At 36.4% G+C, this 25475-nt stretch overlaps 1 pseudogene; it reads right to left on the minus strand.

Moving 5' to 3' along the window:
* LOC102286531 (olfactory receptor 4A47-like) lies at positions 1-25262 on the minus strand (annotated as a pseudogene).
* Positions 25263-25475: the final 213 nt, after the last annotated feature.

The following is a 25475-nucleotide window of genomic DNA, read 5'->3' on the forward strand; positions in this document are numbered from 1 at the left end:
TTACCAACTGATATGACATTTTTTTCTAAAGAGCTTCTTCATGGCGTTAGTCAACTCAGAATTTCTTAGACTGTAGATTAGTGGGTTCAACATGGGAGTTATAACTGCATAAAACACACTCAATGATTTGTCAATGGGGAATGTCTTAGCAGGTCTTGCATACACGAAAATACAGGGAACAAAGAAACAGACAACCACAGTGATGTGGGAACCACAGGTCTGGAGGGCTTTCCACCTCCCTTCCTGACTCAGGTTCTTCAGAGAGTGTAGGATGACTCCATAGGAGATGAGTAAGAGCAGAAATAAAATAATGCACATCAGTCCACCATTGGCCAACACTAACATGCCAGTGACATAGGTGTCAGTACAGGCCAGTTTCAATAAGGGGAACATGTCACACGTATAGTGATCAATGACATTGGGGCCACAGAATGGGAGCCCATAAACGGTGCTAAGTTGAATTACTGAGTGCAGGAAATCTCCAGAACAGGACACGACCAGCAGCACAACACACACCCTCTGTCTCATGATCACCGAATAATTCAAGGGCTTGCAGATGGCCACATAGCGGTCATAGGCCATCACCAGCAGAAGGATGATCTCTGACCCACCAAAAAGGTGCTCAGTAAAAATCTGGATCATACAGGATTAGAAAGATATGGTATTTTCCCCAAGGAACAAGTCTGAAATCAATCTGGGGGAAACTGAAGAGGAAAAAACTAGATCTACAAATGATAAACAGGCAAGAAAAAAGTATATCGGTGAGTTCAGGGTTTTACTGACAGTTATAGTCACAACAATGAGCAGGTTTCCCACCACGGTCAAAATGTAGAACAAGAACATAGCAAAAAGGACTTTCTGCTCCTTTGGATTCTGTGTGAGGCCAAGCAGGATAAAGTTGCATTGTTCCTTTGTTTCATTCAGGCTGACCAGGAGCTGAGTTCATGTGTTAAAAGCAGTTCACCTACAAAGCAAGGGGAACAATTTTAAATGCATTATAAGTTTTATCTTTTTCACTCATTCACCTAAGATGTGTATGGAATATCTATTTGTGTCCAATGTTAGTGATGGGTCAGTTTTCATTTCAATACCAAAGAAAGTAAATGTCAAAGAATGTTCAAACTACTGCACAATTACACTAATCTCACACTCTAGGAAAGTCATGCTCAAAATTTTACAAGCCAGGCTTCAACAGTACATGAAATATGAACTTCCAGATGTTCAAGCTGGATTTAGAAAAAGGCAGAGGAATCAGCGATCAAATTCCCAACACCCATTGGATCATCAAAAAAGCAAGAGAGTTTGAGAAAATCATCTACTTCTGCTTTATTGACTACACCAAAGCCTTTGACTGTGTGGATCACAACAAACTGTGAAAAATTTTTCAAGTGATGGGAATAGCAGATCATCTTATCTGCCTCTTGAGAAATTGGTATGGAGGTCAAGAAGCAACAGTTAGAACTGGACATGGAACAACAGAATGGTTCCAAATAGGGAAAAGAGTACATCAGGGCTGTATGTTGTCACCCTGCTTATTTAAATTTTATGCAGAGTACAATATGCAAAATGCCAGGCTAGATGAAGCACAAGCTGGAATCAAGATTGTCAGGAGAAATATCAATAACCTCAGGTACATAGATGACACCACCCTTATGGCAGAAAGTGAAAAAGTATTAAAAAGAGCCTCTTGATGACAGTGAAAGAGGAAAGTGAAAAGTTGGCTTAAAACTCAACATTCAGAAAATTAAAATTGTGCAAGGAGATCCAACCAGTCCATCCTAAAGGAAATGAGTCCTGAATATTCATTGGAAGGACTGATGTTGAAGCTGAAACTCCAATATTTGGCCACCTGACACAAAGAGCTGACTCATTTGAAAAGACCCTGATGCTGGAAAAGATTGAAGGCAGGAGGAGAAGGGGTTGACAGAGGATGAGATAGTTGGATGGCATCAATGATTCAGTGGACATGAGTTTGAGTAAACTCCTGGAGTTGATGATGGACAGGGAGGCCTGGTGTGCTGCAGTCCATGGGGTTTCACAGAGTTGAACCCAACTGAGCAACTGAACTGAACTGAAGATCATGGCATTGTTTCATCACTTCATGGCAAATAGATGGAGAAGTGATGGAAACAGAGAGACTCTATTTTTCTGGGCTCTAAAATCACTATAGATGGTGACTGCAGCCATGACATTAAAGATGCTTGCTCCTTGGAAGAAAAGCTATAACCTACCTAGACAGCATATTGAAAACATTTGCCAACAAAGGTACATCTAGTCAAAGGCTATATATTTTTTTTCCAGTAGTCATGTATGGATGTGAGAGTTGGACTATAAACAAAGCTGAGTGACAAAGAATTGATGCTTTTGAACTGTGGTGTTGGAGAAGACTCTTGAGAGTCCCTTGGACTGCAGCAAGGAGATCCAACCAGTCAATCCGAAAGGAAATCAGTCTTGAATATTCGTTGTAAGTATTGATGCAGAATATGATTTGGGGAAGATTGAAGGCAGGAGGAGAAAGGGATGGCAGAGGATGAGATGGTTGGATTACATCACTGATGCAATGGACATGATTTTGAGCAACCTCCGGGAGAAGGTGATAAACAGGAAAGCCTGGTGTGCTGCAGTCCATGGGGTCACAAAGAGGTGGACACGACAGAGCAATTGAACTGAATTGAACTGAACTGTGTCATAGATAATCTTATCACCAAGTTTATAAGGCTGAGTTCACTACCTTCGGTGATATGATATGGCAAGGAATGAGAAAATTCCAGACCAATATAATAAATACCATTATAATACCATTCAAACAAGCTAAGAGTCACACAAGCTAGGAATATATCAATCAAACTGAATTCAGAGAAACCTTCCTAGAGGAAATAATGCTTTCAGCAAGTTCTAAGGGAAAAATGAACAAGAGAAGACAGGAAGTGAATTCCTTAAAAAGATATAACTTATAAAGTCACGGAGTTTAGTGTTTGAGATCATTTAATCTAATTTGCACATCCATTGTGAGTAGCTCAAACTATAAACAGAACATTGTTGTTGTTCAGTAGCTAAGCTGTGCCCAACTCTTTCTGACCCCATGAACTGCAACAAGCCAGGCTTCTCTGTCCATCATTATCTCCCTGAGTTTCTCAAACTCATGTCCATTGAGTCATTGATGCCATCCAACCATTTCATTTTCTGCCGCCCCCTACCTTCTTGCTCTCAATTTGTTCCAGCATCAGAGCCTTTTCCAGTGAGTCATCTCTATGCATCAGGTAGCCAAAGTATGGGAGCTTCAGCTTCAGCATCAGCCCTTCCAATGAATGTTACGACTGGTTTCCTTTAGGAATGACTGGTTTGATCTCCTTGCTGTCCAAGGGACTCTCAAGAATCTTCTTAAGCACCACAATTTGGTGCTCAGCCTTCTTTACAGTCCAACTCTCGCATCCATACATGACTACTGGAAAAAGACATAGCTTTGATTATATGGACATTTGTCTTCCAAAAGTGATGCCTCTGCTTTTGAAAACACTGTCTAGGTTTGACATAGCTATTCTTCCAAAGAGCAAGTGTCTTTTAATTACTGTCCTTAATTGTTTCAAATCACATTGAGAATCCTTAAGGTCTTTAGGTGAATATTCCTCTTTTTCTAGACAAATAAATGCTAGAACACTTCAGTGTTTTATCTCAAGCATTTACCTCCCCACTTATTTCTAACCTTGTGTGGAAAACATCTTCAATTTAGGATACCAACAATTGGATGCCAATTTAGTAAATACAAAAATAAATGTTAAAACTTCCACAAAAGGCGTTTCTCATCTCATTAAATTGTACCACCTTCCATGAAGTTGCTCAGATGAAAAACCTCACAATGTTCTTCACTCTCTTATTGTTGTCATATTATTTATTGATCCTTTAAACAAATTCTGCTGTCTCTACTTTCTTTTTTTGGGGGGAGGGAGGGGTGTGTTGCATGCTTTTGTTTTATTTTATTTTATTTTATTTTATTCTAGAAAATATAGTAACGTTTTTTTTTTTATTTTTTTTTTTTTTATTTTATTTTAAACTTTACATAATTGTATTAGTTTTGCCAAATATCAAAATGAATCCGCCACAGATATACATGTGTTCCCCATCCCGAACCCTCCTCCCTCCTCCCTCCCCATACCATCCCTCTGGGCCGTCCCAGTGCACCAGCCCCAAGCATCCAGCATCGTGCATCGAACCTGGACTGGCAACTCGTTTCCTACATGATATTTTACATGTTTCATTGCCATTCTCCCAAATCTTCCCACCCTCTCCTCTCCCACAGAGTCCATAAGACTGTTCTATACATCAGTGTCTCTTTTGCTGTCTCGCACACAGGGTTATTGTTACCATCTTTCTAAATTCCATATATATGCATTAGTATACTGTATTTTTGTTTTTCCTTCTGGCTTACTTCACTCTGTATAATAGGCTCCAGTTTCATCCATCTCATTAGAACTGATTCAAATGTATTCTTTTTAATGGCTGAGTAAAACTCCATTGTGTATATGTACCACAGCTTGCTTATCCATTCATCTGCTGATGGACATCTAGGTTGCTTCCATGTCTTGGCTATTATAAACAGTGCTGCGATGAACATTGGGGTACACGTGTCTCTTTCCCTTCTGGTTTCCTCAGTGTGTATGCCCAGCAGTGGGATTGCTGGATCATAAGGCAGTTCTATTTCCAGTTTTTTAAGGAATCTCCACACTGTTCTCCATAGTGGCTGTACTAGTTTGCATTCCCACCAACAGTGTAAGAGGGTTCCCTTTTCTCCACACCCTCTCCAGCATTTATTATTTGTAGACTTTTGGATCACAGCCATTCTGACTGGTGTGAAATGGTACCTCATAGTTGTTTTGATTTGCATTTCTCTGATAATGAGTGATGTTGAGCATCTTTTCATGTGTTTGTTAGCCATCTGTATGTCTTCTTTGGACAAATGTCTATTTAGTTCTTTGGCCCATTTTTTGATTGGGTCGTTTATTTTTCTGGAGTTGAGCTGTAGGAGTTGCTTGTATATTTTTGAGATTAGTTGTTTGTCGGTTGCTTCATTTGCTATTATTTTCTCCCATTCTGAAGGCTGTCTTTTCACCTTGCTAATAGTTTCCTTTGATATGCAGAAGCTTTTAAGGTTAATTAGGTCCCATTTGTTTATTTTTGCTTTTATTTCCAATATACTGGGAGGTGGGTCATAGAGGATCCTGCTGTGATGTATGTCGGAGAGTGTTTTGCCTATGTTCTCCTCTAGGAGTTTTATAGTTTCTGGTCTTATGTTTAGATCTTTAATCCATTTTGAGTTTATTTTTGTGTATGGTGTTAGAAAGTGGTCCAGTTTCATTCTTTTACAAGTGGTTGACCAGATTTCCCAGCATCACTTGTTAAAGAGATTGTCTTTAATCCATTGTATATTCTTGCCTCCTTTGTCAAAGATAAGGTGTCCATATGTGCGTGGATTTATCTCTGGGCTTTCTATTTTATTCCATTGATCTGTATTTCTGTCTTTGTGCCAGTACCATACTGTCTTGATAACTGTGGCTTTGTAGTAGAGCCTGAAGTCAGGTAGGTTGATTCCTCCAGTTCCATTCTTCTTTCTCAAGATCGCTTTGGCTATTCGAGGTTTTTTTGTATTTCCATACAAATTGTGAAATTATTTTTTCTAGCTCTGTGAAGAATACTGTTGGTAGCTTGATAGGGATTGCGTTGAATCTATAAATTGCTTTGGGTAGTATACTCATTTTCACTATATTGATTCTTCCAATCCATGAACATGGTATATTTCTCCATCTATTAGTGTCCTCTTTGATTTCTTTCACCAGTGTTTTATAGTTTTCTATATATAGGTCTTTAGTTTCTTTAGGTAGATAAATTCCTAAGTATTTTATTCTTTCCGTTGCAATGGTGAATGGAATTGTTTCCTTAATTTCTCCTTCTGTTTTCTCATTATTAGTGTATAGGAATGCAAGGGATTTGTGTGTGTTGATTTTATATCCTGAAACTTTACTATAGTCATTGATTATTTCTAGTAATTTTCTGGTGGAATCTTTAGGGTTTTCTATGTAGAGGATCATGTCATCTGCAAATAGTGAGAGTTTTACTTCTTCTTTTCCAATTTGATTCCTTTTATTTCTTTTTCTGCTCTGATTGCTGTGGCCAAAACTTCCAAAACTATGTTGAATAGTAATGGTGAAAGTGGGCACCCTTTGTCTTGTTCCTGACTTTAGAGGAAATGCTTTCAATTTTTCACCATTGAGGATAATGTTTGCTGTGGGTTTGTCATATATAGCTTTTATTATGTTGAGGTATGTTCCTTCTATTCCTGCTTTCTGGAGAGTTTTTATCATAAATGGATGTTGAATTTTGTCAAAGGCTTTCTCTGCATCTATTGAGATAATCATATGGTTTTTATTTTTCAATTTGTTAATGTGGTGTATTACATTGATTGATTTATGGATATTGAAGAATCCTTGCATCCCTGGGATAAAGCCCACTTGATCATGATGTATGATCTTTTTAATGTGTTGTTGGATTCTGATTGCTAGAATTTTGTTTAGGATTTTTGCATCTATGTTCATCAGTGATATTGGCCTGTAGTTTTCTTTTTTGTGGATCTTTGTCAGGTTTTGGTATTAGGTGATGGTGGCCTCATAGAATGAGTTTGGAAGTTTACCTTCCTCTGCAATTTTCTGGAAGAGTTTGAGCAGGATAGGTGTTAGCTCTTCTCTAAATTTTTTGTAGAATTCAGCTGTGAAGCCGTCTGGACCGGGCTTTTGTTTGCTGGAAGATTTTTGATTACAGTTTCAATTTCCATGCTTGTGATGGGTCTGTTAAGATTTTCTATTTCTTCCTGGTCCAGTTTTGGAAAGTTGTACTTTTCTAAGAATTTGTCCATTTCTTCCACGTTGTCCATTTTATTGGCATATAATTGTTGATAGTAGTCTCTTATGATCCTTTGTATTTCTGTGTTGTCTGTTGTGATCTCTCCATTTTCGTTTCTAATTTTGTTGATTTGATTTTTTCCCTTTGTTTCTTGATGAGTCTGGCTAATGGTTTGTCAATTTTATTTATCCTTTCAAAGAACCAGCTTTTGGTTTTGTTGATTTTTGCTATGGTCTCTTTTGTTTCTTTTGCATTTATTTCTGCTCTAATTTTTAAGATTTCTTTCCTTCTACTAACCCTGGGGTTCTTCATTTCTTCCTTTTCTAGTTGCTTTAGGTGTAGAGTTAGGTTATTTATTTGACTTTTTTCTTGTTTTTTGAGTTGTGCCTGTATTGCTATGAACTTTCCCCTTAGGACTGCTTTTACCGTGTCCCACAGGTTTTGGGGTTGTTGTGTTTTCATTTTCATTCGTTTCTATGCAAATTTTGATTTCTTTTTGATTTCTTCTGTGATTTGTTGGTTATTCAGCAGCGTGTTGTTCAGCCTCCATATGTTGGAATTTTTAATAGTTTTTCTCCTGTATTTGAGATCTAATCTTACTGCATTGTGGTCAGAAAAAAATGCTTGGAATGATTTCTCTTTTTTTTGAATTTACCAAGGCTAGCTTTACGGCCCAGGATGTGATCTATCCTGGAGAACGTTCCATGTGCGCTTGAGAAAAAGGTGAAATTCATTGTTTTGGGATGAAATGTCCTATAGATATCAATTAGGTCTAACTGGTCTATTGTATCATTTAAAGTTTGTGTTTCCTTGTTAATTTTCTGTTTAGTTGATCTATCCATAGGTGTAAGTGGGGTATTAAAGTCTCCCACTATTATTGTGTTATTGTTAATTTCTCCTTTCATACTTGTTAGCATTTGTCTTATGTACTGTGGTGCTCCCGTGTTGGGCATATATATATTTATAATTGTTATATCTTCTTCTTGGATTGATCCTTTGATCATTATGTAGTGACCTTCTTTGTCTCTTTTCACAGCCTTTGTTTTAAAGTCTATTTTATCTGATATGAGTATTGCTACTCCTGCTTTCTTTTGGTCCCTATTTGCATGGAAAATCTTTTTCCAGCCCTTCACTTTCAGTCTGTATGTGTCCCTGTTTTGAGGTGGGTCTCTTGTAGACAACATATGTAGGGTCTTGTTTTTGTATCCATTCAGCCAGTCTTTGTCTTTTGGTTGGGGCATTCAACCCATTTACATTTAAGGTAATTACTGATAAGTATGATCCCGCTGCCATTTACTTTATTGTTTTGGGTCTGAGTTTATACACTGTTTTTGTGTTTCCTGTCTAGAGAATATCCTTTAGTATTTGTTGAGAGCTGGTTTGGTGGTGCAGAATTCTCTCAGCTTTTGCTTGTCTGAAAAGCTTTTTTGATTTCGCCTTCATACTTGAATGAGATCCTTGCTGGGTACAATAATCTGGGCTGTAGGTTATTTTCTTTCATCATTTTAAGTATGTCTTGCCATTCCCTCCTGGCTTGAAGAGTTTCTATTGAAAGATCAGCTGTTATCCTTATGGGAATTTCCTTGTGTGTTATTTGTTGTTTTTCCCTTGCTGCTTTTAATATTTGTTCTTTGTGTTTGATCTTTGTTAATTTGATTAATATGTGTCTTGGGGTGTTTCTCCTTGGGTTTATCCTGTTTGGGACTCTCTGGGTTTCTTGGACTTGGGTGATTATTTTCCCCATTTTAGGAAGTTTTCCACTATTATCTCCTCAAGTATTTTCTCATGGTCTTTTTTTTTGTCTTCTTCTTCTGGAACCCTATGATTGAATGTTGTAGCATTTAATATTGTCCTGGAGGTCTCTGAGATTGTCCTCATTTCTTTTAATTCGTTTTTCTTTTATCCTCTCTGATTCATTTATTTCTACCATTCTATCTTCTAATTCACTAATCCTGTCTTCTGCCTCTGTTATTCTACTATTTGTTGCCTCCAGAGTGTTTTTTAATTTCACTTATTGCATTATTCATTATATATTGACTCTTTTTTTATTTCTTCTAGGTCCTTGTTAAACCTTTCTTGCATCTTCTCAATCCTTGTCTCCAGGCTATTTATCTGTGATTCCATTTTAGTTTCAAGATTTTGAATCAATTTCACTATCATTATTCGGAATTCTTTATCAGGTAGATTCCCTATCTCTTCCTCTTTGTTTGGTTTGGTGGGCATTTATCCTGTTCCTTTATCTGCTGAGTATTCCTCTGTCTCTTCATCTTGTTTAAATTGCTGAGATTGGGGGTGTCCTTTCTGTATTCTGGCAGTTTCAGGAGTTCTCTTTATTGTGGCGTTTCCTCACTCTGTGTGGGTTTGTACAGGTGGCTTGTCAAGGTTTCCTGGTTAGGAAGCTTGTGTCGGTGTTCTGTGGGTGGAGCTGTATTTCTTCTCTCTCCTTTCGAAGAGTTGGGTTGCTTTTCTGGGTTCCTGATGTCCTCTGCCGGCATTCAGAAGTTGTTTTTTGGAATTTACTGACGTTTAAATGCTCTTTTGATGAATTTGTGGGGAGAAAGTGTTCTCCTGTCCTATGCCTCCGCCATCTTGGCTCCTCCCTCTTATTTTTTTAAACTTTACAATATTGTATTAGTTTTTGCAAATCTACTTTCAAAATATATCACAAATTTGATCGTTTCTAACTGCCCCACTCTGCTTTTTTTCTCTGTGCAAAGAAATAGCCTTCTGCCCACATTTTTCAACTTTTATTTTAATCTCAAAACTTGTTCTCCTAAAGCAGCCCATATGATCCTCTTTAATTTTCTTCTGATTATATCACTCTATAGAGGTTCCCTTTTCTCCACCCTCTCCAGCATTTATTATTTGTAGACTTTTGGATCGCAGCCATTCTGACTGGTGTGAAATGGTACCTCATAGTGGTTTTGATTTGCATTTCTCTGATAATGAGTGATGTTGAGCATCTTTTCATGTGTTTGTTAGCCATCTGTATGTCTTCTTTGGACAAATGTCTATTTAGTTCTTTGGCCCATTTTTGATTGGGTCATTTATTTTTCTGGAGTTGAGCTGTAGGAGTTGCTTGTATATTTTGAGATTAGTTGTTTGTGGTTGCTTCATTTGCTATTATTTTCTCCCATTCTGAAGGCTGTCTTTTCACCTTGCTAATAGTTTCCTTTGATATGCAGAAGCTTTTAAGGTTAATTAGGTCCCATTTGTTTATTTTGCTTTTATTTCCAATATTCTGGGAGGTGGGTCATAGAGGATCCTGCTGTGATGTATGTCGGAGAGTGTTTTGCCTATGTTCTCCTCTAGGAGTTTTATAGTTTCTGGTCTTATGTTTAGATCTTTAATCCATTTTGAGTTTATTTTTGTGTATGGTGTTAGAAAGTGGTCCAGTTTCATTCTTTTACAAGTGGTTGACCAGATTTCCCAGCACCACTTGTTAAAGAGATTGTCTTTAATCCATTGTATATTCTTGCCTCCTTTGTCAAAGATAAGGTGTCCATATGTGCGTGGATTTATCTCTGGGCTTTCTATTTTATTCCATTGATCAATATTTCTGTCTTTGTGCCAGTACCATACTGTCTTGATAACTGTGGCTTTGTAGTAGAGCCTGAAGTCAGGTAGGTTGATTCCTCCAGTTCCATTCTTCTTTCTCAAGATTGCTTTGGCTATTGAGGTTTTTGTATTTCCATACAAATTGTGAAATTATTTGTTCTAGCTCTGTGAAGAATACTGTTGGTAGCTTGATAGGGATTGCGTTGAATCTATAAATTGCTTTGGGTAGTATACTCATTTTCACTATATTGATTCTTCCAATCCATGAACATGGTATATTTCTCCATCTATTAGTGTCCTCTTTGATTTCTTTCACCAGTGTTTTATAGTTTTTTTTTTCTATATATAGGTCTTTAGTTTCTTTAGGTAGATAAATTCCTAAGTATTTTATTCTTTCCGTTGCAATGGTGAATGGAATTGTTTCCTTAATTTCTCTTTCTGTTTTCTCATTATTAGTGTATAGGAATGCAAGGGATTTCTGTGTGTTGATTTTATATCCTGCAACTTTACTATAGTCATTGATTATTTCTAGTAATTTTCTGGTGGAATCTTTAGGGTTTTCTATGTAGAGGATCATGTCATCTGCAAATAGTGAGAGTTTTACTTCTTCTTTTTCAATTTGGATTCCTTTTATTTCTTTTTCTGCTCTGATTGCTGTGGCCAAAACTTCCAAAACTATGTTGAATAGTAATGGTGAAAGTGGGCACCCTTGTCTTGTTCCTGACTTTAGAGGAAATGCTTTCAATTTTCACCATTGAGGATAATGTTTGCTGTGGGTTTGTCATATATAGCTTTTATTATGTTGAGGTATGTTCCTTCTATTCCTGCTTTCTGGAGAGTTTTATCATAAATGGATGTTGAATTTTGTCAAAGGCTTTCTCTGCATCTATTGAGATAATCATATGGTTTTTATTTTCAATTTGTTAATGTGGTGTATTACATTGATTGATTTGTGGATATTGAAGAATCCTTGCATCCCTGGGATAAAGCCCACTTGATCATGGTGTATGATCTTTTTAATGTGTTGTTGGATTCTGATTGCTAGAATTTTGTTTAGGATTTTTGCATCTATGTTCATCAGTGATATTGGCCTGTAGTTTTCTTTTTTTGGGATCTTTGTCCGGTTTTGGTATTAGGGTGATGGTGGCCTCATAGAATGAGTTTGAAGTTTACCTTCCTCTGCAATTTTCTGGAAGAGTTTGAGCAGGATAGGTGTTAGCTCTTCTCTAAATTTTTTGGTAGAATTCAGCTGTGAAGCCGTCTGGACCGGGGCTTTTGTTTGCTGGAAGATTTTTGATTACAGTTTCAATGTCCATGCTTGTGATGGGTCTGTTAAGATTTTCTATTTCTTCCTGGTCCAGTTTTGGAAAGTTGTACTTTTCTAAGAATTTGTCCATTTCTTCCACGTTGTCCATTTTATTGGCATATAATTGTTGATAGTAGTTTCTTATGATCCTTTGTATTTCTGTGTTGTCTGTTGTGATCTCTCCATTTTCGTTTCTAATTTTGTTGATTTGATTTTTCTCCTTTGTTTCTTGATGAGTCTGGCTAATGGTTTGTCAATTTTATTTATCCTTTCAAAGAACCAGCTTTTGGTTTTGTTGATTTTGCTATGGTCTCTTTTGTTTCTTTTGCATTTATTTCTGCTCTAATTTTTAAGATTTCTTTCCTTCTACTAACCCTGGGGTTCTTCATTTCTTCCTTTTCTAGTTGCTTTAGGTGTAGAGTTAGGTTATTTATTTGACTTTTTCTTGTTTTTTTTGAGGTGTGCCTGTATTGCTATGAACTTTCCCCTTAGGACTGCTTTTACCGTGTCCCACAGGTTTTGGGTTGTTGTGTTTTCATTTTCATTCGTTTCTATGCAAATTTTGATTTCTTTTTGATTTCTTCTGTGATTTGTTGGTTATTCAGCAGCGTGTTGTTCAGCCTCCAGATGTTGGAATTTTTAATAGTTTTTCTCCTGTATTTGAGATCTAATCTTACTGCATTGTGGTCAGAAAAAATGCTTGGAATGATTTCTATTTTTTGAATTTACCAAGGCTAGCTTTACGGCCCAGGATGTGATCTATCCTGGAGAACGTTCCATGTGCGCTTGAGAAAAAGGTGAAATTCATTGTTTTGGGATGAAATGTCCTATAGATATCAATTAGGTCTAACTGGTCTATTGTATCATTTAAAGTTTGTGTTTCCTTGTTAATTTTCTGTTTAGTTGATCTATCCATAGGTGTAAGTGGGGTATTAAAGTCTCCCACTATTATTGTGTTATTGTTAATTTCTCCTTTCATACTTGTTAGCATTTGTCTTATGTACTGTGGTGCTCCCGTGTTGGGTGCATATATATTTATAATTGTTATATCTTCTTCTTGGATTGATCCTTTGATCATTATGTAGTGACCTTCTTTGTCTCTTTTCACAGCCTTTGTTTTAAAGTCTATTTTATCTGATATGAGTATTGCTACTCCTGCTTTCTTTTGGTCCCTATTTGCATGGAAAATCTTTTTCCAGCCCTTCACTTTCAGTCTGTATGTGTCCCCTGTTTTGAGGTGGGTCTCTTGTAGACAACATATGTAGGGTCTTGTTTTTGTATCCATTCAGCCAGTCTTTGTCTTTTGGTTGGGGCATTCAACCCATTTACGTTTAAGGTAATTACTGATAAGTATGATCCCGTTGCCATTTACTTTATTGTTTTGGGTTCGAGTTTATACACTGTTTTTGTGTTTCCTGTCTAGAGAATATCCTTTAGTATTTGTTGGAGAGCTGGTTTGGTGGTGCAGAATTCTCTCAGCTTTTGCTTGTCTGAAAAGCTTTTGATTTCGCCTTCATACTTGAATGAGATCCTTGCTGGGTACAATAATCTGGGCTGTAGGTTATTTTCTTTCATCATTTTAAGTATGTCTTGCCATTCCCTCCTGGCTTGAAGAGTTTCTATTGAAAGATCAGCTGTTATCCTTATGGGAATTCCCTTGTGTGTTATTTGTTGTTTTTCCCTTGCTGCTTTTAATATTTGTTCTTTGTGTTTGATCTTTGTTAATTTGATTAATATGTGTCTTGGGGTGTTTCTCCTTGGGTTTATCCTGTTTGGGACTCTCTGGGTTTCTTGGACTTGGGTGATTATTTCCTTCCCCATTTTAGGGAAGTTTTCCACTATTATCTCCTCAAGTATTTTCTCATGGTCTTTCTTTTTGTCTTCTTCTTCTGGAACCCCTATGATTCGAATGTTGTAGCATTTAATATTGTCCTGGAGGTCTCTGAGATTGTCCTCATTTCTTTTAATTCGTTTTTCTTTTATCCTCTCTGATTCATTTATTTCTACCATTCTATCTTCTAATTCACTAATCCTGTCTTCTGCCTCTGTTATTCTACTATTTGTTGCCTCCAAAGTGTTTTTAATTTCACTTATTGCATTATTCATTATATATTGACTCTTTTTTATTTCTTCTAGGTCCTTGTTAAACCTTTCTTGCATCTTCTCAATCCTTGTCTCCAGGCTATTTATCTGTGATTCCATTTTAGTTTCAAGATTTTGGATCAATTTCACTATCATTATTCGGAATTCTTTATCAGGTAGATTCCCTATCTCTTCCTCTTTTGTTTGGTTTAGTGGGCATTTATCATGTTCCTTTATCTGCTGAGTATTCCTCTGTCTCTTCATCTTGTTTAAATTGCTGAGATTAGGGTGTCCTTTCTGTATTCTGGCAGTTTGTGAAGTTCTCTTTATTGTGGCGTTTCCTCACTCTGTGTGGGTTTGTACAGGTGGCTTGTCAAGGTTTCCTGGTTAGGGAAGCTTGTGTCGGTGTTCTGGTGGGTGGAGCTGTATTTCTTCTCTCTCCTTTCGAAGAGTTGGGTTGCTTTTCTGGGTGCCTGATGTCCTCTGCCGGCATTCAGAAGTTGTTTTGTGGAATTTACTCGACGTTTAAATGCTCTTTTGATGAATTTGTGGGGGAGAAAGTGTTCTCCCCGTCCTACACCTCCGCCATCTTGGCTCCTCCCTCTTATTTTTTTTTTAAACTTTACAATATTGTATTAGTTTTGCCAAATCTACTTTCAAAATATATCACAAATTTGATCGTTTCCTAACTGCCCCACTCCTGCTTTTTTCTCTGTGCAAAGAAATAGCCTTCTGCCCACATTTTTCAACTTTTATTTTAATCTCAAAATCTTGTTCTCCTAAAGCAGCCCATATGATCCTCTTTAATTTTCTTCTGATTATATCACTCTATTTCTTTTTTTCTTTTTTAAGTGGTAAAGATATAGAGCTTGATGGATTTTTTAATATAAATTTATCTATTTTAATTGGAGGCTAATTACTTTACAATATTGTATTGGTTTTACCATACATCAACATGGATCCACCATGGGTGTACATGTGTTCCCCATCCTGAACCCCCCTCCCACCTCCCTGCCCATTCCATCCCTCTGGGTCATCCCAGTGCACCAGCCCCAAGCATCCTGTATCCTGCATTGAACCTGGACTGGCGATTCATTTCTTATATGATATTATACATGTTTCAATGCCATTCTCCCAAATCATCCCCCGCCCCTCCCACAGAGTCCAAAAGACTGTTCTATACATCTGTGTCTCTTTTGCTCTCTTGCATACAGGGTTATCATTACCATCTTTGTAAAGTCCCTATATATTCGTTAGTGTACTGTTGGAGAAGAAATGGCAACCCACTCCAGTATTCTTGCCTGGAGAATCCCAGGGATGGGGGAGCCTGGTGGGCTGCCATCTATGGGGTTGCACAGAGTCGGACACGACTGAAGTAACTTAGCAGCGTACTGTATTGGTGTTTTTCTTTCTGGCTTACTTCACTCTGTGTAATTTGCTCCCGTTTCATCCACCTCATTAGAACTGATTCGAATGTGTTCTTTTTAATGGCTGAGTAGTACTCCATTGTGTATATGTACCACTGCTTTCTTATCCATTCGTCTGCTGATGGACATCTAGGTTGCTTCCATGTCCTGGCTATTATAAACAGTGTTGTGATGAACATTGGGGTACACATGTCTCTTTCAATTCTGGTTTCCTCGGTGTGTATGCCCAGCAGTGGGATTGCTGGGTCATATGGCAGTTCTATTTCCAGTTTTTTAAGGAATCTCCACACTGTTCTCCATAGTGGCTGTACTAGTTTGCATTCCCACCAACAGTGTAAGAGGGTTCCCTTTTCTCCACACCCTCTCCAGCATATATCACTCCATTTTTTAAAACTACTACAGTGGACTGCAATCATGCCTTCACAATTCAGTATGTCACGGTAAATTTAGGTATCAAGATATGCAGTCCCCATTTCACAGTTGAAGAAACTAAGGCTCAGAACATGTAATTAATTTTCCTACATTTTAAGTGACAAAACTAGAATTTAATCTAAATTTGATTTATTTCAAAGAAATGTAATTTCTTACGAAATAAATTCACACATTGGTAAAGCCTGCTTTTCACTATTTTCTTTTAGTCTTACCTTCTGGAGGCTTGTTCACAAAATGAAGGAAGACAACTTAACTCACTCATAGGAACCTGAAGTTCCTCTTTCATCCAGTTTGATACTGGAAGGCAAAAGACTGCATCATTACTTGAGATTGTATTTTATTTCATTTGACAGTCTGTCCATTTTCTCCATAGAGTTTTCTAATTATTCAGAAGATTGTTTTCATTTGCACTGTAATAAAAAAAAAAATTCCATGGTGCATACACATACACAATTTACCAGGTAGAAATCATTTATCAAAAAGACAAGCAAACCTTTTGTTGATATAGGAAGATAGCAACTAGGCATTTGCAGATAAATTGTCTCTAGTAACTTCTTTTCCTACTAACATTAAAATATAAAAATGACATTTAATTGTTTGGTCCTTCTCATTATATCATGTTGTAGAGCCAGACTCACTAACTTGGGGTTTCGAGAGTAATTTTTCTGCTTTTTGTCTTTTAATGTAATGCTTGAAGCCTGACAAAAGAACTAGTGAAATATTTTTATCAGTTCTTAAAAGAATAGCATCTTTTCCCTGATATTGACAGAATCACTGAATGTTTTATTCCTTCTAACCACATTTATCATTACATCTTGGTATTGGATTGTGTCCAAGACTAATTCTTGCTTAATTAAATACACTGGGATTTTCCATAAAACATTACAGTATGTGTACATGTAAAGATATCAACTCCAAACATAATTAGGATAATAAAGTGTAACATAGAGCTACAAAAAAAGTAGCTTTAAAACCATTATGAAGTTATTGCAACTCAAGAATGAAATATCTATTTCACTTATGATAATATACATGTTTCAGTGCTATTCTCTCAAATTATCCCACCATTGTCTTCTCCCACAGAGTCCAAAAGTCTGTTCTTTACATCTGTGTCTCTTTTGCTGTCTCGCATATAGAGTCATCATTACCATCTGTCTAAATTCTATATATTTGTGTTAATGTACTGTATTGGTGTTTTTATTTCTGACTTACTTCACTCTGTATAATAGGCTCCAGTTTCATCCACCTTATTAGAACTGATTCAAATACATTCTTTTTAATAGCTGAGTAATATTCCATTGTGTATATGTACCACAGCTTTCTTATCCATTTGTCTGCTGATGGACATCTAGGTTGCTTCCATGTCCTGGTTATTGTAAACAGTGCTGTGATGAACATTGGGGTACACATAAAATAGATCACCAGTCCAGGTTCAATGCATGAGACAGGGTGCTCAGGGCTGGTGCACTGGGATGACCCAGAGGGATGGGATGGGAAAGGAGGTGCAAGTGGGGTTCAAGATGGGGAACACGTATACACCCATGGCTGATTCATGTCAGTGTATGGCAAAAACTACTACAATGTTGTAAAATAATTAGCCTCCAATTAAAATAAATAAATTAAATTTTTAAAAAAGTATAAAATATCAGCCCAGTCATTTTGATCCAGTTCAACTTATTAGACAGGTATTTACTGATATGCCACAGCAAATTTTTCTTTCTTTTTATTCAGTACTGAATTATTCAGTCTTGAAGTATGGGTAGATAGATAAAAATTCACCACCAATTTAGATGAAATAATTAACTATCCATCTAATTACTAATTTTAAACTAAAGTTAGCCTATTTAATGCCAAGAACTGTACTAAGGACACAGCAATTAATAAAACAGGAAAAAAATTACACAAAAATTCCTTCCTACACAGATCTCATATTCTTATGATAAAGTCAAACAAGAAAAGATAATATCTAAAAAAGCAAGTGTAGTCTTATTAACTATCAATAAGACACAAACAGAGCACTGTGACAGAAATAAGGAAAGTTCTACTATGGATAATGTAATCGAAAAAGCCTTTCCTAACATGTGATGTTTAACATAGATTAAAAATTGGAAGTGGCTACCATGGCACACACTATTGCAGACAGTTAAATTATGCAAAATTTAGTTCATTAAATAAAACCTATGTTCAGAGATGACACTGTGGGTGCGTGGATGCTAAGTCGCTTCAGTCTTGTCTGATCCTTTGCCATCCTATGGACTGTAGCCCATCAGTCTCCTCTGTCCCTGGAGATTTTCCAGGCAAGAATACTGGAGTGGGTTACCTTGTCCTCTTCCCTGGGATCTTCCCGACCCAAGAATTGAACCCACCTCTCATGTCTCCTGCATTGCAGCAAGTTCTTTAGTGATATCACCATCTGGGAAGCCCCAGAAATAGTATTATATACATGTACAAAACTTGAAAAACATCAAAGGAATTATTTTTTTGCCCTACAATAGGAAAAAAAAAAAGTAGTTCCTGTGTGCATTCTTGTCCTGGTCCTAATTTTTCTAGGAAAACTTTCAGTCTTTCAATGGTGAATGTGATACAAGCTGTGGATCTGTCACATACAGACTTTAGTATGCTTAGATGAAATACTTCTGATTTTCCCAGGTGGCTCAGTGGTAAAGAATCCTCCTGCAATGCAGGAAATGCTGGCTCAGTCCCTGGGTCAGGAAGAACTCCTGGAGGAGGAAATGGCAACCCACTCCCGTATTCTTGCCTGGACAATCCTATGGGCAGTGGTGTGTGGCGGGCTATAGTCCATGACCTCACAAAGAGTCAGACACAAATGAGCATGCACATACAATCCTTCTATACTCATAATTTTGTGAGGTATTTTTTTAATCACAAAAGAATATTTGATTGCTATATTCTCAGCCATCTAAATTAAGAAAATTCCATTTACAACAGCTTCCAGAAGAATAAAAAAATATTTTATTATTACTTTTTATAATACTTTATAATGCTTTTTATAATAATTAAAAAACTTAAGCAAGGAAGCAAAAGCTTTTTATGATGAAAACTGAAAAATGCTGCTGAAAGATATTACAGAAGGCACACATTGACAGAAAACATTCATGAATTGGAATATTGAGGCATCAATACTACCAAAATGGATCTACACAACCAATTCAATCCCTTTTAAAATTCCAAAAATGTTGTTTAAAGAAATAAAAATCCATGTTGATATTTATGTGAAATCTCAAGAGAATCCAAATATCCAGGCAAGAAGAACAAATTTGAGGGTTTCCTATTACTGGTTCTAAAACATACTACAAAATGATGGTAATCAAGGCAGTGTGGGTCTGACATAAAGACCGACACATAGGAAGTGGCTAACACAGCAGCTTAGAAAGACCCTGAGTTCACTTCCTCCCATGGGGACACCAAAATTACAACCATTTGCAGAGATACTACTGATGAGATCAACTCGAAGACTAGCAGAAAAGTTCCTGTATGACAAAAGGGTAGGAATACTCAAGAGAAGACACAGAATAGTCAAGACCCTTACTCCCAAGTGGGTGGCCCACAAATGGGAGGGTAACTGCAATTGCTGAGATTCTACCTAAGAAATCAGGGGTCCAAGATCTACATCTAGCTCCAAAGACAATAAGTCCTGCGCCAGGATGACTAACCTCCAAAATATTAAAGCACTCTCAATCCAAATGAAATATTAAATGGTATTTCAATATATTAGCATTAATAACATTTGGAAAACTGAAACAGTGTGTTTACCTTTCACAAAAGCATCTAGAAATACAAATACTTTAAACTATGAGAAAAGCCCTGCAGGAAAAATACAAGTCTTTTCAAAACTCCTAAGTAGATATATATCATGTTCAGGAATTAGAAAACTCAGTTATGGTAAAAAGCTATTCATTCTTAGGCCATCTATAGACTCAACTCAATCATAGTAAAAACTCAGATCCTGACTTTTAGAGATGTGGACGATTGTGTTTCCCAGAAATGAATACAACAGTATCTCCCATCCCACGTGATCTTCCACAATGTGACTGCCACTTTACCATTAAACAATGTCATCTATTTCTCCACCACCTCACATCTGGATAGGACATGTGATTACTTTAAGCAACAGAGGATGCTGAAAATGTGAGTAAGCTAGTTTTGGAAATAGCTCTTAACTGGCATTACTTTCTCCTCAGTAGACTTTCTTCTAATTTATTCCCCTGGATTCCCTGAACCCTGTGTCAAAAGTCTGATGTTCTATGGAAGAGAACTTGCTGACCTGCATCTAAATGGATAGGGGGAGGAACCACATGGGTCCCTTCCATCCATCACTTCCAAGATACCACACATGTGAATTAAATTGTCTTGGGTCCTACAGGACATCCCATTATGAGCTGAATAACACTGAGTGACTTCAATCCATGCCGACTAAAGCAGAAGAAATACCCAGCCAATATCTGCCTGAATTGCCAGCCCACAAATTTTGAGATAAATAAAATGATTGTTTTAAGTAAAAAAAGAATGTAGAGTCTCATGTGTGTAGCCAAAGATAATCAGAGCAAAAAGGGGAAGCTGGAAATGTAATGCTTCCATAACAAAAATTTAAAGCATATGGCATTGTCTTTGGTACCAGGTCACTGATGGCAGCTGGAAGGGCTTTGAAGAATCTGTTTGTAATTAAAGGCTTTAAGAGTTTGTAATTAAAGGCTTAAAAGGAACTGTTATCTTGTCCTGGAAAAGTTTGACAATATCATCACCCATAGTAACTAGAAAAAAAGAAAATATACTTGAGTGAATACATATTTTGATTAAGATAGCCAATTACACATATAAAATCTGAAATCCAGGGATACTTGGTCACACAGTCCATTACTGTCTGAACTGTATTTCAAAACCATGTCTCATGTCTCCTGATCTCTACTTCAGGTTTCTCTCCATCTTATCACAGAACTACTCATCTTAAGACTGGCCAGTGTTAATTATTTTTAATAAAACCTGACATGTTTAAAAAAAAAAAAAAAGATAGGCAATTAGAGTATTGAAAGCTCCACTTGTTTCTTTTATCAGGGTATACTGTGACAAATGGGCTTCCCAGGTGGCTCACCGGTAAAAAAAAAAAAAAATCCACCTGCCAATGCAGGAGATTCAGGTTCTTTTCCTAGGTTGGGAAGATGCCCTGGAGGAGGAAATGGCAACCCACTCCAGTATTCTTGCCTTAAGAACCTGAAGAGGTGCCTGGAGTGTTCTTGGGTCGTAAAGAGCGGAACTTGATTGAGTATGCACGCACACTGTGATAAATAATGGATAAACATGATGCGTCAAAAAAGTCACCGTTGAGTTTTCAAGCAGAATTCAGGAAAATCATAAGAGCCTGAACTTACTGTTTCCTGTAAATGAAACTGGTTCACATTCCCAGCAGATCCACAGAGCAAAATTCTCTCAGAGTTAGAAATGGCATCATAATAACTGTGATCTCAATGTTACAGATGTAAGACCCTTTGTTAAGACTTCAGGAAGATTTAAGGTGTGTCTAATAAATCCATGAACTACACAAAAGTATTTCTAATAAGCTTAAGGATTTATCCCACTACACACAGTTGTTGGTGGTGGTCTGTCGCTAAGTCGTGTCTGACTCTGGACTGCAGCACTGCCAGGATTCCCTGCCCTTCACTATCTCCCAGAGTTTCTCAATTCATACACACAGACTTTAATTCAAATGGGAGAAGGGCTATTCTCAAGATATTTGTGGATCTGATCCTTGTATAATGAAGTAAACGCCAACTTAAAAAGAAAGATGGAGAAAGGTTTACAAAACTTTTAAGAGGACTTCAGTAAAAGAAGCACCATAGCTTTCCTTTGTGAACAACAATATCTATTATGGTTATCTTGCTCTCTCCAAAATAAAGTGTGTGAAGGTACATGAAAGAAATTGCACAACTATATTTCATAGACCTTCCTTTTTTGTTTCATTAGATGCAATTGACATATAACATTGTATAAGTTTAAGGAATACACAATGATAATTTGATATACATATATATTGTGAAAAGATTACCACAATAAAGTTAGTTAACATATTCATCACCTCACATAATTATAATCTCTGTGTGTGAGGTAAGACACTTAACAACTATTTTCTTAGCAATTTTCAGTATATATTAACAATATTGTTAGCTGGTGTCACCATACAGAAATTCTTCATGTTATAAGTGTAAGTATGTACCATTTAAACAACAGCCAATTTCCCCTAATCACTAGCCCTTGGCAATCAACATTCTACTCTATGCTTCTCAGCTTTGTTTTAAATTCCACCTAAAACTGAAGTCATATAGTATCGATATTTGTCTTTCTATTTCTGTTTATTTCACTTAGCAAATGTTCTCAAAATCCCTCCATATTGTCAGGAATAATAGGCTTTCCTTTTTTATATTGCTGAATGATATTCATATGTCTTCTTCATCCGTATTTCTTTATCCATTCATTAATGGACATTTGAGTTGTTCCTGTGTCCCACCTATTCTACACAATGGTTCAATAAACACTGGAGTATGAATAGCTGTTCAGGTTTTTTATTTCATATAATGGATGTATTTACACAAGTGGGATTCCTGAATCATAATGGTAGTTTTATTTTTGTTTTTGTGAAACTTCTGTAATGTTTTCCTTAGTGGTGTAACACATTTATATTCCCACCATCAGTGTAGGACGGGTCCTTTATCTCTATATTCCACAAACATATATAAACTTTTATATATCCATATAGCCATCCTAACGGGTATGAGATTATATATCATTTTTGTTATGGTTTGCATTTCCCTGATGATTTGTGATGTGAACACTTGAGCACCTTCTTATGCTACTGTTAGCAATTTCTATGCCTTCTTTGGAAAAATACCTATACAAGTTCTTCATCTATTTTTTAAATTGGGTTATCTGATATTTGCTATCAAGTGCTAGAAGTTCCTTATAATTTTAGACATTAACTGCTTATGAGATACATGTTTTGCTAATATTTTTCCCATTCCATAAGTTACCTTTGCATTTCATCATTTCCATTTATGTGAAGAGTTGTCTGGATTAAGTACCTGAAATTAAATACCTGGATTTTAGACTGATGTCAAAATGGGATGAAGCTTAACTAACCTGATAGCTTCTGCCTCCTCCCTCTGGAAGCCCTGAGCTCGCATTATACAAGTCTGACAACATCACCGGACAGACACTGTCAACATAGTCCTGTATGTACATGGAAAAGAGACCAGAAGGTCCTGGGCTTCCATTCATCCCTGCCAAGGCAGCATTCATATAAGTGAAATCATCTTGGACCTTCCTGAAAGCCCAGAAATCACCTGAATAGCAGAAAGTGATTTCAGTCCATGTCACATAAAACAGAACAATTGTTCATCAAGATTCTATCTAAATTCATATATGTTCAGATACAGACCTGTGTATGGTAAATTTTAGCCCTGTGTATAGAAAGATACAGGCCTGTATATGATCAAACATAGTTGTGCATGACAAGATACAGTCCTGTATGTGTAGATGGATACAATCTACGTGTGATCAATAAATACATTTGCATATGCTTATACAAATGCATTCATGTCAGTAGTCAGATACTGATCCATGTGTTTTCAGATCCATATGTTCATATATACATACACACATGCGAATGGACAGAAGCCCACATATCATTAATAATGTACATACATGTGATCATATATCTTACAGGAAGTTAGATAAGATCTAAATGTGTGATGGGACACATATGTGTATGTTTTGGACTCAGGCCTATGAATATTCACATACAGACATGCACCCATGTCTATGGGGTTATTCTGTAATTCATATCAGAGTAAGAGATTAAGCCCTTTCTGACAAGCTCAGCAAAAATATGAATCAAATGTAAATAAGAGAGTTCTCCTTTTAAATAAGAATACCAAAAACCAAGATTAATGTACATTCTATGGAGAGGAATGAAAATTTTTTAATGAAATATCAATCAATCTTTCACAGTATTTTTTTTTTCTGGAAGGGAAAAAGATATCAAAAATGTCATTTCCCTAAAAATAAATGTGTAGAGTCATGACATTATAAATATATCTTTATGAGATGTTTATAAACTTTTCAAAATGACCTTAAAGGTTATGGAGGGTACGGAGGTAGAGGATAAAGAAATACATCAGAATTTAACCTTCTAGATGGTATAAAACCTGACATACTAAATAGAGAACATTCAAATTAACAATTATGTTGACAGATTATGTCACCTGTTTTGGGGAAAATAGTCATAGATATTTCCACATCATGAATGAAATTCTAGCTCAGTTAATTAATAAAATGCTTTGAAAAGTTATTTTAAAAGAAAGGAGGTTAAAATTCATAGGATCAGTGGAAGCAAATGGATTTTTCAAGAGCGATGTGAGTGATGAAATCAAAAAGTGAAAAAAATAACATATTTATATAAACACACTCATTATTACACATAAATACAAAATAAATATTTATAGCAAATGTCCAAGAACAGTAAATATTTGTAGCAAATATATATATATATATGTATGCTGCTGCTGCTGCTAAGTTGCTTCAGTCATGTCAGACTCTGTGCGACCCCATAGACAGCAGCCCCCCAGGCTCCCCAGTCCCTGGGATTCTCCAGGCAAGAATACTGGAGTGGGTTGCCATTTCCTTATCCAATGCATGAAAGTGAAAAGTGAAAAGTGAAAGTGAAGTCGCTCAGTCATGTCCAACTCTTAGCGACCCCATGGACTGCAGCCTACCAGGCTCCTCCATCCATGGGATTTTCCAGGCAAGAGTACTGGAGTGGGGTGCCATTGTCTTCTCCATATATATGTATGTATGTGTGTGTGTGTGTGTGTATATATATATATATATATATATATATATATATATATATATTTCATGTGTAAAAAGTGAATCAAGATTTTCCAATAAAAATTCTCACTTCAGTAGATCAAGAATTCAAGTAATTGGCAAGTTTGATAGAGTGAATTTTATGTTTCATATATTGTGTAAGGTACAGAAAACACAAAGATAGTTAAGCAACTTTCCCTGTCTTTAGGGAGCATACAGACCAATCAACATAGACCATGAGCAAATATTTGTATCTCTTGAAATATACAAGTTTAAAGAATAGCTAAACCTGACTGGCATCTCGTTTCAAATATTTTTTTTTTTTTAATAAAATAAAAAAAAAAAAACAAGAATAAAATAAAAATTTAAAGAATAGCTAAGTTTCCATCTTTGACCACTTGAACTGCTATTACACAACACCATGGACTGGATGGCTTAAAACAAACAAAAAAAAGGCATTTGTTTTTCACAGTTAAGGTATTCAGAGGTCCAAGTTTGAGATGCTGGCAGATTTCATGTCTGCTGAGGTTCCCTTCTTAGGTCATACAGAACTATCTCTTGCTGTGTCTGCACATGGTAGTAGGATCAAGTGAGATCTCTGACACCTCTTTTGTAAGGTGTCTAATTCATAAGAGTCTCACCTCCAGGATGTAGTCATTTTCCAAAGGTCCACCACCAAATGCCAACATACCTTAAAGCATTTAACTTTATAATTTGGAGAAGAAAGAAATTTTGTCTTTAGAAACATCCAAAAGGGGAAGAATTAGTTGCACAAAGATCAATTCAAATGCTTGACTTTATTTGGTAAATGCTAAAATATTTGGGAAGATTGAGATAATATAAGAAATTCCCAATTTATAATAATAGTAATAAAAATCAGAATATAAGGTTTATTCAGACAG

This window comes from Bos mutus, unplaced genomic scaffold, assembly GCF_027580195.1.
Source record: "Bos mutus isolate GX-2022 unplaced genomic scaffold, NWIPB_WYAK_1.1 CTG206, whole genome shotgun sequence".
Lineage (NCBI taxonomy): Eukaryota > Metazoa > Chordata > Mammalia > Artiodactyla > Bovidae > Bos > Bos mutus.